The sequence below is a fragment of the Microtus ochrogaster genome, chromosome 4 (assembly GCF_000317375.1).
Source record: "Microtus ochrogaster isolate Prairie Vole_2 chromosome 4, MicOch1.0, whole genome shotgun sequence".
NCBI lineage: Eukaryota > Metazoa > Chordata > Mammalia > Rodentia > Cricetidae > Microtus > Microtus ochrogaster.
This window is the reverse complement of record NC_022011.1, coordinates 31,528,585-31,533,635: the sequence shown is the minus strand read 5'-3', so window position 1 is coordinate 31,533,635 and position 5,051 is coordinate 31,528,585. Positions and strand designations below refer to the sequence as shown.

General features: G+C 41.9%; 1 pseudogene; it reads left to right on the top strand.

Moving 5' to 3' along the window:
• The first annotated feature begins 1,493 nt into the window (after nucleotides 1–1,493).
• LOC101978961 overlaps nucleotides 1,494–5,051 on the top strand; it is a 9,339-nt pseudogene continuing 5,781 nt past the window's right edge.

Sequence of the window (5,051 nt, the reverse complement as noted above, 5' to 3'; positions counted from 1 at the left end):
CTATGGTGTCCTCAGAATCTGAGATTCTTTCTTATATTTCTTGTATTCTATTGATTATGCTTGTTTCTGTAGGCTCTGCTTGTTGACCTAGATTTTCCATATCCAGTTGGTCCTCAGTTTGTGTTTTCTTCCTTGCTTCCATTTCAGTTTTCAATTCTGTTTTCAAATGTCTGTCTTCCTGCTGCCTGCAGATCAGGCTGCAAAGCTCTCAGCTACTGTTCCAATGCCATGTGTGTCTGCTTCCTGCCACGATGACCATGGGCTAACCCCCTAAAATTGTGAGCAAACCCCCAATTAGATGCTTTCTTTGATAAGAGCTGCCTTGGACATGGTAACTCTTCACAGCACTAGAGCGGTGGCTAAGACAGTGAGTGTGTATGGGTTATATGGTCAACATTATGCTTAAAATGTCCAGACTTAAAGTCCTTAAACTTCCCACACCAGACCAATAAAAGTGTTGCTTTTATTGGTTAATGGATAAAGCTGTTTTGACCAGTGGCTTAGCAAAATAGACTTAGGTGGGAAAAATAAACTGAATGCTAGGAGAAAGAAGGCAGAGTCTGTGAGAAGCCAAGGAGCTGCCAGAGGAGAAAGATGCAAGCTGCCAACTGGAACCTTGATGGTAGGCCATGAGCCTCATGGTAAAATATAAAATAATAGAAATAGGTTAATTTAAGATATAAGCCTTAGTCAGAAATACGCTTAAGCTATTGGCCGAACAGTATTGCAAATAAAATAGTTTCTGTGTGATTATTTCGGGAGTCTGGGTGACCAGGAAATGAACAAGTAGCCTCTGCCAACACTGGTCTACAAAGTGAGGTCCAGGACAGCCAGGGTTGTTACACAGAGGAAACTCTGTCTCAAAAAACAATTTTTTTTTTAAAAAAAAGTTAAGCTCTGCCTACATGTAGGCAGGGTATGCATTAACTTGACCCCAAATGTGGTTTTGCCTTTATAAACCCCAACTAACAATAGCTCAGGGGTCATACTTATAGAATTCCAATTCTCAAATGTGGACCTGGTGCTAAAAATAAAAAGCATCTTCTTTGTTGATATTATTCCTAGTCAGACTGGTGAATCTCTGAAAGATCGCAGACCCATAGCACTGTCTAGATACGCATGTGGAGGTCAGAGAACAACTTACAGATGATAGGTATATAGCCCTGGTTGTTTTCACCATGTAGTCTTAGCTGGCCTGAATTTAATGTGTAGACCAGGCTAGCCTCCAACTCACAGTTTCTGCCTCCCAAGTGCTAGGATTAAAGGTGTGTGCTACTGTACCTAAGAATGATATTTTTTTTCTTTAGAGACAGGGTTTCTCCGTGTAACAGCCTTGGCTGTTCTGGAACTCCCTCTGAAGACCAGCCTGGTCTCAAACTCATAGAGATTGACCCACCTCTGCCTCCCAAGTGCTGTGATTGAAAGCATGTGCCACCACCACCTGGCCTGAGAGTATTTCTTCTAAGATTAGAAGCTGTTACCTGAAAGTTCTTCCGGAAGCATAAGCCACGGTGCAGCGAGAAGTGCGAAGACACCAAACCATTGGACAAGATCACAGGTCTGTAAAATTCTCGATGACGAATGATCAAGCTGACTCAAGCAGTAAAATAATCCAGCAAATCACCAGGCTATAGGCCACCATAAGCACACAAACAGCTTCCACACACACAAACAATAGCCAGCTAGCTAGCAAAACTGTAGCGAAAATCTATTTACAGCAGCAGCAGAGAAGAGAAACTGTCCCAGAGTAAATGAAATCCAGAGACGCACAAAACCACTATGAGGAAAACATTTTTAAAACTCCTCAAAAGAACTAAAGGGGAATGCGAAGAGTGGTGTCATTTGTGACATAAGAGGACTGGCAACATAAAGATGTAGCGCTTCCTAGGTTATTTTATTAACAAGGGTTTTTTGTTTGGTTTGGTTTTATTTTTTGGTTTTCTAGGGAGGGGTTGTTTTTTTTTTTTTTTTTTTTTTTTGATTTTGGTAAGACAATCCCAATGGGAATGCCAACAAAGCTTATTGTTTTTGGAGCTAGGCGAGTTTATGCTAAGCCATGCAGAAATAATAAATATGCAAGAACAGATGGGATGCTGAAAAAGCTACATGGGAAACTAACGGTGCCAAATATTAAAACATCGTTCACAGTCCCTTGAATTAGAACAATGTATCTCTGACACACTCACAGTCAGACTGATCTTAGGAAAGAACACAGGTAGGGAGCAGGCCCTATGCAGGTAGGGAGCAGGCTCTATGCAGGTAGGGAGCAGGCCCTATAGAGTTAAGGAACAGGCTCTATGCAGGTAGGGAGCAGGCCCTATGCAGGTAGGGAGCAGGCCCTATGCAGGTAGGGAGCAGGCGCTACAGACTTTACTGTTATTCCTGTTATTCCTGTCAGTGGAGAAAAAAGAACAGTTTTTCAATAAACAGCTGTGACAACCAACTGTCATTTGGAAAAAGATAGATCCTGATGTTATTATACTATACACAAGAATAACTTCCAATCAATCAGGAGACTCAGAAACAAGCAAAGAAAATGGCTGAATCTCTCTTTAAGCTGTGTATAGGTGAAAATGCTAATTAACTTTGGAACACACTATTTGAAGTATGTGTCCTAGATTATAGTAAGAATGGCGTTCTAGGGGCAGTAGAGACAGCTCAGTGATTAGGAGCACTGGCTGTTCTTCCCCTGTAGTGAGATTGGTGACTACCTTAGTTGTCATCCTAGAACCTTCAACCAGCAACTGATGGAAGCAGATAGAGAGATCTACAGAGGAGCATCGGGGCAAACTACCTAGGACCAGCCCAAGAGAGGGAGGAGTGATAAGACCATGATGGGAACACCCACAGAAACCGCTGACCTCAGTTAGTGGGAGCTCACTGACTGTAGACTGATAGCAGGGAAACCTGCATAAGACCAAACGAGGCCCACTGAATGTGGGGGACACTTGTGAGGCTTGGGCAGTCTGTGTGGCCACCGGCAATGGGACCAGGATTTATCCCTAGTGCTTGAACTGACGTCTAGGAGCTCATTCTCTTTGAGAGATACGTTGCCTTGAAGCGAAGGGTCAGACTTGGTTGACGCCCATGGGAAGCCTTACCCTTTCTGAGGACTGGATGGAAGGGTGATGTGGCGGGAAGGTGGGAGAAGTGGAAGGAGGGGAGAGAGTGGAAACAAGGATAGCTATGCAAAATGATCAAAGATTGTATTTAAAAAATCATTATTAAAAAAGGAAAAAAATAGTCTATATGTTCAAGAAGTAAAGAAGTATGAGCATATTAAAGACATGGAAAAAAAGAAAGTCAACTTGTGTAGTTGGACTTTCCTTTATGAGACCCCCAGCCTGTAAATAATGATACAGAGACTTATTATTAATTATGAAAGCTTGGCTTTAGCGTAGGCTTTTCCCTAACTAGTTCCTATAACTTAAGTTAATCTGCTTTTATTAATCTGTGTTCTGCCATGAGGCTCAGTTACCTTTCCTCAGTATGGCAAGTCCACCTTGCTCATTTCTTCTTTCCAGAGTTTTCTTTCCTCCTGGAAGTCTCACTTAACCTCTTGTGCCTAGCTATTGGCTGTTCAACTTTTTATTACACCAACCACAGAAACACATCTTCACGCAGTATACAAATATCCCATAACATTTCCCCCTTTTGCCTAAATAAAAAAATGTTTTAACTCCAGCATAGTAAAACTATATGCAATAAGAACAATTATCAGGTAAGAATTATACTCACAATGTCCAGTCCATTTGTATTTGGCAAAACTGGAGAAAGTACTCTGTTATCTACCATATCTTGATGAGTCCAAAGTTTATAACTAAACCATTTTCTATATCATAATTTGTAATAACAGCCCAAAAATATCTTTTTAGACCTTAAAGTATTCTTATATAAACAACTTAAATTTTATGTCTCTCAACCTTATATATTTTATACCTCTTTTATGAGTTTCTTTTCTGAATTCAGTGATAAGGAAAACTGTAACCATAACTATCTAGGCTTCAACCTTATCTTATTTATGGTTTCTATTGCTGCAGAAAAGCACCATGACCAAAGAGCAAGCTGAGGAGGAAAGGGTTTACTAGGCTTACACTTCAGTATTACTGTTCATCACTGAAGGAAATCAAAACAGGAACTCAAAACATGGCCGGATCCCAGAAGCAGGAGCTGATGCAGAGGCCATGGAGGGGAACTTTTTTATGACTTAGTTCCCCTGGCTTGTTTTTTATAGAACCCAGGACCAGCAACCCAGGGATGGCACACCCATCAGGGACTGAGCCCCTCCCCCTTCATTGATCACTAATTGAGAAAATGTCTTACAGCTGGATCTTACAGAAGCATTTTCTCAACTGATGCTCCTTTCTCTGATGACTGTACCTTGTGTCAAGCTGACACACAAAACCACCTAGTACAAACCCATCAGAGATCCAAGAAGGATATAATGTTACCTGAGTAAAAAGGAGGTACGAGCAAGCAACTTCCAAAACTGTAGAAAGTGACAGAGACATCTGACTGCCTAGATAGTCACCAAGTTTCCTCTGAAACACTGGGGCATCCATCCTTGGCCTTCAGCCCAAATTGTCTGCCAGACTTTTCTCTGAAGCAGAAATTTTTAAAGGACTGTCCTATCTTGTCTTGGAAAAGTTTGGTAGTTGCAATTTTTATCAACCAGCTAAAAATTAATTGCTAATATGAAATTAGGACAGAACGTTTGTTCATTTGGGGTTTTTTTTTGGTTTTTGTTTTTTGAGACGGGGTTTCTCTGTGTAGCCCCGATTGTCCTGGAACTCCCTTTGTACACCAGGCTGACCTCAAACCCACAGAGATCTACCTGCCTCTGCCTCCCAAGTGTGGGATTAAAGGCGTGCGCCACCATGCCTGGCTAAAGACTTTCCTTCCCCAGCTTCAACTATTCTAGCTGGAGTTTGACTCACTTCAAACATTACACTGTTGCCAGGCGGTGGTGGCGCACGCCTTTAATCCCAGCACTCGGGAGGCAGAGGCAGGCAGATCTCTGTGAGTTCGAGACCAGCCTGGTCTACAGAGCT